An 8,492-nucleotide genomic window follows, 5' to 3' on the forward strand; every position below is an offset into this window, starting at 1 on the left:
ATACCCTCTAGATAATCCTTCTCAATCTCCTCTTTAGACGACTCCTCAACTAGATGAAGAGAGAACATAATTCTTATTAGTTTTCCCTTCTGTTCAATTGCTTATTGTACAACAATGATCCTGGAAATGAGATTTACTAGAGGAGAGGTCTGTGATAACCTCAGACCTTGGTATCAGAGTCCTGAATAAGTCAATCTGCCCTTCTCAGGCTGCTTCAAGTTAGGCACAAATGTAAAATATTTAATAATGATGATAAACCTACCCAGAAAAACCTCTGATTTTCCCATGTTCAATGAACTTAACAAGTAGAACACCCAAATGACAAAATGAGGAGCCAAACATTTGTAATTTCTACCTAACCTCTAACGATTTACCAAGCTTATCATCTTTCATTCTATTCAATATATTGCCATATCATCTGAATATCTTCCTGAATAACCAACTGTCAGCCTAGACCTGCCATAGTCTTTCTTAGTCTGAAAACTGATTTGCTTATGTTTTCTCTTGTAATACAGGAAAATATTTTACTTGATCTCCGATGGCTTACAGATCAGGATTTCAATCTAACATTAGATTTCCTCTCAAGTAACTACCAACTGTAGAGTATTTTCAGATAACTTGCAAATTGATATGTGAATTAATCTCATAGATAAAATTAAAACCGTGCTGTTATTTTATTCATGGACTGACACACTTTATGTTTAAATTTGAGAGTCTTAGTTATTTTAATATCTCCAATACTTAGGTCTTCTGAGGGTTTTAATTCAAGTCTACATCTCCAAAATTTATTTTTTTTCATCATTATGTTTACTGTTTTCTTTACCTACCACATAATCATATATGCAAAATTTATTGTCATGTTCTTCCTTGTCCTCTCCCTTTTTGTTCAGTTGTGGGGACTTGTCTACAATCATCAGCTTTCAAAACTAGTCACTTCTTTAAGTATTTCTGACTTCTAAAGTCCTATTCATGTACCCTCTAAAATACTTTAAGATTTTTTACATAAATACAAGTACATAATTAATTGATTTTTAAAAAGAAATTTAATTTCATTTTCACTGATTTGACAGAATACCCTGTGAAAACATATAGTCACTTTAGAGGATGTTTGATATTGACTGTACAAATTAATGACCCTTACAGGGAAAAGATAATAGATTTGGTACCATTTCCCTAGTTGTAGATTCTTTTTAAACTTTTAAGGTTAACCACTAAGTTAATTAAACCTTTCTTTGTCCTCTGTCAATATATTAATGTGGGTAATGCTCTGCCTCCTTAAACACTGCTGAATTCTCTTAGGCATAATTTATTCCTGCTATGTAAGCTGAAATGTAGATTCTATGACCTTCTTTTTTTTCCCAGGTGACTTGGGCAGTTATTTAGTCACTTATGGTTATTTAAGTGTCAGATTATATTATTCTCTGTATTTGTCCCATAGGACATTGAGAGAGATACCTTAGGGTCATACATCTAACAGGATAATGACAAAATTCACGAAACCATGGGAAACATAAATGGATAGCACAGTTTCCTTTCCCACTGTTTCAATTACAAAATCTATTCGTAATGTAAAAGAAAAAAAAAAAAAAACAATCTCTAAATCCAGGTGACTGACAATAAACATAAACTCTTATGTAAATAAAATAAAGAATGCGATTTTAAAGTATCTGGGAAATGTGCCTCTTAACTTTAATGTACCATGCAGTGTTTTGTGGTATCATTATATAATAATCAAATTAGTTATAGAGTATGAAAATAATTCAAAACAATGAAATAAGTCCGTACAATTTATTAAAAATATGCTCATAAATTTTGACTCTTTAGATATCCACGTGGTTTAAGCTGTTTTAACACAAAAAAATAAATGAACTAGATAATATGTGCAGAAAATGCAAACAAACTTCTTTATGTTATTGTTAAAAGAAAAGATTTATCATTGTGTAAGGACTCATTGCTAAGTGAGGCGCTGGGCTTAGCAAGGTTATTTGTAAAAGTGTTTCAGCCTACAATTGCTTCAAAGTAAGCTAGCTAGATCTCCCAAGGGTCTTTCTGATCATGTGTCCACCAACCACAAGAGGCTAGGCTCCTGGGAGGATATGGGTGTCACACTAGTTGAGGCTCCTAACTGGTGGTGGAGGGACCAGAAGACTGAACACCCCATAGCCACTCAGGACTTGTGGAATGAGGGAAACAACAACCCACCTATTGATCCAAAAATTACCCTGCCTACAAGAAGTGCAGGGATAAAGAGGAAACAAAGATTGGCAGAAAGTTCAATCAACAATTGGCCCAACATGAGACCAACCCCACAGTAGAGAGCCAGCACCTGACACTATTAATAATGCTCTGCTGGGCTTGCAGTCAGGAGGCTAACTTGACTTTTGTCTGGGAGGCTCCAGCTAGCAGTGGATAGAGACAGATGTTGGTATTTGAACCCAAGCATGGGGCAGAGCTCATGGAGTCCTATGGAAGTGTTGGAAGAAACATAGAAAGACCAGAACAGGACAGGAGCCTCACAAGAAGACCAACAGAGACAACTAACTCAGTCCCATGGGGGCTTTCAGAGACTGTTACATCAACTAAGGAATATGCATGATTTGGATCTAATCCCCCTGCACAACACACATGTATCTCATGGGCTGCTTGGTTTTCATATGAAGTGAGTGGAGGTGGAGGCCTGTTTCTAACATGGACTCTATTGCCTGCTTTTGGATCACTTCCTCCTGGTAGAGCTGCCTTGCCTGACTTCAAGGGATGAAGATATCCTCAGTCCAGTCCTGATGTGACTTGATGTGCTGGAGAAGGCTAATACGGATGTGGGGAGGAGATGGAAAGGGGAATGGGGAAGGGGAATGGGAGGGACTGGGAGGAGAAGACAGAGGGGGTACCATGGAATGTAAAGTAAATAAACTAAAAAAAAAAAAGCACAAAAGAACCAAAGAAATGAAATCTCCATATTACTAACAGTGATATTTAGATACTCAGGCATGCAATAACACAGAAATCAAATTTTACCCACTCTGATATATAGTTAAAAGTAGGTCGACAGTAGATCTTAGGCATGAAGCAATGTCCCTAGGTTGATATATATTGCAATGGATTCGGTTGATCTCTGTGGCAATAGCCCAGGTTCATTAGTGTTTCCTAATCTTGGGAAACCTGAAGTCCAATTGGTATATCTTGACTTGCAATACACAGAAAGTTTAAAAAAGTAAACATGTGTTCTCTGAATCACCAAGTCATTATAACATTGACCTATCAAAATTTGTAATAACTGAGTGGGGATTAATTTCTGTTTGTTGATAATATTCCTTAAAGATTGCACATAGATAAAGCTTTTCACATGAATATTGTATTTTGAAATTAAGAAAATAACAAAATTTCTTTTACCTAGTTGAAAATTTTAATAAATGAGTATAAATTTCATTATTAATCAAGAAAAAAGTTATCAGATTGGAATATAAGGATGCTCTTTGTCTTTGTGCTTTGCCCTTCTTTTGCAAATTAGTAACTTAATCAAAGCACCAATTGCTTAAAATTGATGTTGTTTTCATTGCACTTTGGGTTAGAAAAACTGGCTTTTCTATTATATAAATATATGAGTCTGGAATGTGGTAAGAGGATTGTTTGACATTTCTGTAAGTAGAGGTAATGAAAAATCAGTAGTACTTGTGTTTAGGCTTTGTTTACTGCCTGGGAGACTTCCTTATAAGCTGTTAGAATGATTTAGATTTAGTTATTACTTGTTTTTATGAGCCCTAACCCAAGACATACAAGTTCAGAGACCAAGAAATTACTTCCTGCTTGTTAGAAGGCTAGAATATTTATATATTTATATACTTTATGTGTGCATATATGTGTGGATGTAAGAGCAGATGCCTTTGGTGAATGTGCAGATTCTGATGTTTATGTGAAGATATCAGCCTCTATTTCATTGAGACAGGGTTTCCCACTAAACATAAAGATCCTTGTTTTGTTTGTTTATTTGGTGTTTTGCTTTGTTTGTTTCTTTAAGTCTGACTGGCCTTCAGCTAGCTTCAGTGATCTTGCTTCTGTATTCTACCTCCAACCCCCACTGGGCTGATGGAGAACTGAACTGAGGTTCAGAGCCATCTCCCCAGCACTGTATTATTACTCATCAATGCATTCCTTCATCACATTACATTGCTGGTGCACCAGAATTTTAATCCCAGCAACATGGCCTCTCTGGCAGAGGATCACCTCCAAAGACCTTCTAGGTCTATGTTATCTGGATGGAATACAGACCCACCCTGGATTACAGTATTATCTGGCAGGAATACAGACATGACTTTAGTAAACCCCTTTAATCCCAAACAATGAAACTAAATTTGGTTTGTAGAAGGAAGCAGCCATGTTTGAAAGTTATATCTAATTGAGGGTGATACAAAGTGATGAATTAGAGAAAGATTTGACAGAATAGGATATGTCCAACACTCAGGAGAATAAAAAGAGACTACTTAAGAGGGATAGGGAGGAGGCAGTTTTATAGAGTCAGACTAAAGAGAGAACAAGACAGACACAGGTGAAAACAGAGGACTCAGAGAATGAGAAGCAGCCAGAAGATTAGGATACATTGCTACAGTTATTCTGAGGCCAACAGAGATATTCAGTCAAAAGCTGAGATGTGAAGAGCTGCTTGTTAAGCTGCTTTATTATGTTTTCACCTTGGCCTTCACCTTGAGACAGAGAAAAGAGGAAGTTTCCCCAAGTTCCTTAAAGCTTATATGAGTGACCTTAGACAATGTCTTCTTTAGGGAAGTAGTTTTTGAAAAGAAGTTAGGCATTTCTTTGAAACTTTTCTCCCTTTTAATTAAATTAAAATTAAATTTAATTTAATTTTTTATAATTTTTATTTTTATATTCACTATAGGTTATTTATTTTGTATCCCAGCTCTAGCCCTCTCCTTCATTCCCTCCCAATCCCACCCTTCCTCCCTCATATCCTCCCTGTCCCTTTCCAAGTCCACTGATAGGGGAAGTCCTCCTCCCCTTCCATCTGACTCTAGCTTATCAGGTCTCATCAAGATTGACTACAATGTCCTCCGCTGTGGCCTAGTAAGGCTACTCCTCCTTCAGGTAGGAGGATGGGGGGGAGGTAGGTCAAAGAACCAACCATTGAGTTCATGTCAGAAATAGTCCCTGTTTCCCATACTAGGGAAATCCACTTGGATAATGAGCTACCATGGGCTACCTCTGAGCAGGGGTTGTACATTATATCAATACATGGTCCTTGGTTGGAGAAAGAGTCTCATAAAAGACCCCTGTATCCTAATATATTTGGTCCTTGTGGAACTCCTGTCCTCTCCAGGTCATACTAACTCCCTCTTCTTTTATATGATTCCCTGCACTCTGCTGAAGGTTTGGTTATGAGTCTCAGCATATGCTTTGATAGACTGCTAGGCAACAATCAATAAATAGGACCTCATGAAACTGAAAAGCTTCTGTAAAGCAAAGGACATTGTCATCAGAACAAAATAACAGCCTGAAGACTGGGAAAGAATCTTCACCAACCCTATATCTGACAGAGGACTGATATCTAGAATATATAAAGAACTCAAGAAGTTAAAAAGCAATAAATCAAGCAATCCAATTAAAAAATAGCGTACTGAGCTAAACAGAGAATTCTCTGTAGAGGAACATAGAATGGCAGAGAAACATTTTAAGAAATGCTGAAAGTCCTTAGTCATCAGGGAAATGCAAATCAAAATGACCCTGAGATTTCACCTGACACCCATCAGAATGGCTAAGATCAAAAACTCAAGTGACAACACCTTTTCCTTTTGTATTGATGTAACTTATTTTTGCTTTGCTTATTAAAAAGGAACCCTGGAATAAACTGAGGCTGCTTCAGTCAAACTGACAGCTCTCTCAAGCCAATCCCATGTGTAGTGTGTTTTGTTTTTATTATTTTAAACCTGTACTGTTCAACTCTTTTGGTGGGCTCCTGCACTGACAAAAAGCCCATTTGGATCAGTCACCTTGGAGAAGAGTTTGAGTCAGAGTTCAACTGGCCAGTCAGAGTTTAGAAAGAACTAGAAAAGGGCAAGTTATTTTGCAGTTAAGTCCCCAAGAAGACAATTACATCAAGAGAATAAAACTTACTTTTACACCTGGGATTGGATGATTTGGCACACAGATGTAAGCTACAGAAAGATAACATTTCAGAGAAGCGTAGCCCATTGAGACAGAATACCTGCTGTGCTCGATTTTTACCAGAGGGAAATATAACCTCAACAATTTTCTATTAGTTAATAAACCTCTTTTGGAAAAGATGACAAAAGTTATTATTCTACTTTTTAAATGTAGTTTATATCTTTCCTGCACCTGAAAGACATACAAAACCCAAGATACAGAGAAACTAGAATAAGGCTTTATAGATTATAAGAAGATGAATTTTCATTTTTGTATTAGCAATGTTTGCTAATACAAATAAATATATATTTATTAGTTACATCAGTAAGTTGAAAGGACAAGACTGAGGAAGTAACTGTGAGCATATACATTTACATCAGACAAACCAGGGAATTTTCTGGGAAGATACCTTAGATGCTTACACTCCTATATCTTTTGTAAACTTTTATGCATAAATAAATAATTCCAATAATACTAAGCATTTGGTGAAGATAAATCTCATCATGTCTGCAAAATTCTTAAAATACTACTCTGAGACAAGTGAAATCTTAAACCCCCTTTCTCCTCTAAGGCACTTTCCTATGTAAGAGTACTCTTTCCTCAGGATACCAGGTTTTAAGTATGGTAAATTTGCTCACTATGCTCTTATATAATATGTGATTTTTTTTTAAATGAGTGCTAACCTTTCCAATATAGGAAATCACAGTGAAAGAGATCCATCCAGATAGTTCAATGATTAAAACATAAATTTTAAAATTTGGGAAGTACCCCCCATGGGCAGCTCAATCTCCATGTGGCTGTCCTAGTAAGGGGAGCAGGGACTGTCACTGATATTGAGTCAGTGGCTGGTTCTTTGATCACCTCCTCCTGTAGAGGTGGCCTAACTAAGCCCACAGAGAAAGAGCATCCAGATAGTTCTGATGAGACCTGATAGGCTAGGATAAGATAGTAAGGGAGGAGGACCTCCCCTATTATTGGACTAGGGAAGGGGCATAGGGGAGAAAGAGGGATGGAAGATGAGTCCAGGAGGAGATGAGGGAGGTGGCTACAGCTGAGATACAAAGTGAATAAATTGTAATAGATAATAATATTAAAGAAAACATTGTAAAAAATAACAAAACATGGAAGTAAAATTTCAATAGCAACAGACTCTTGAAGGGAGAATATTTGAACACTTATCTATCCAACCACACACAGTGAGTAGGTTAATTGTGAAGAACGAGAATTGAGTAAATGTCATACATATGTGCCTTTAAACTTCTTCTTGTGCATTAACAGTTTTAAGTAAGAGTTGTGACTGTAAGTGTGCTGACTTGTTTTTCATGTCAAACTGACAAGAGTCATGCATGAGGATGAAACCGCAATTAAAAAAACAAAACAAAACAAAAACCTTCATAAGATAGTTCATAAGTAGGGCATTTTAAAAATCAGTTATTGACATGGGAAGGCCCCGCCAACTGTCGATGGTGCTACTTCTGGACTGGTGGTCGTGGATGCTATAAATAAGAAGGCTGAGCAAGCCAGTAAGCAGCACCCCTCTATGACCTTTGCAAAAGCTCCCTCCTCTAGGCGTCTGAACTATTTGAGTGTCTGCTTTGACTACCTTAGATGATAAACTATGGAATGGAAGGGTAAGCAATATAAATGTTTTTTTTTTTTCTCACAAAGATGTTTTTGGTCAGTGTTTCAACATAGTAGAAATCCTGATTAAGACCACAACATAAATGGCTACCAAGTATCATTATTATACTAATATAGTAAGAAAGTAAGATAAAATAAAATCCTGATTCTCTGGGACATGTGTCCATTCAAAGGCAGACAGGAGAGACATTCAGCTCTAGAGTAGAGGCTCACAAGATATTAATCTGGACTGCAGTAGTCACTCACTAATGTTAAGTGGGTGAAAATTGCCATGGAGATAATGACAAATCATCGGGTAGAAAATTATGGCAGTCAGAGTAAAAAATGTATTTCATCTAAAAGGTGAAGATGAGTAGTCAAAGATCTCATTACGTATCATTATTTCATTAGTGAGTGTCATTTTCTTTGATATTTTATTCTACCAATATTGAATTATCAATTATTTAGAAATTTTCATTTAATATATTTTATCACATAAAACTGGAACTTGGGTTGTATTCTCACCCCATGTTCATGAATATAAAGCACACAATTATTCCAATGACTAATGTTATATCAGAATTAGAGATTCAAACAATAAATAAGCCATAATGATAAAACAAAATTGTATTTTAAAACAATTATGCATATACCATAATGATACAAAATTTTTAATAATCTTTGTCTTTCCCTTAATATAACAGGGCCTCAAATGGTCA

This window comes from Meriones unguiculatus, chromosome 10, assembly GCF_030254825.1.
Source record: "Meriones unguiculatus strain TT.TT164.6M chromosome 10, Bangor_MerUng_6.1, whole genome shotgun sequence".
NCBI lineage: Eukaryota > Metazoa > Chordata > Mammalia > Rodentia > Muridae > Meriones > Meriones unguiculatus.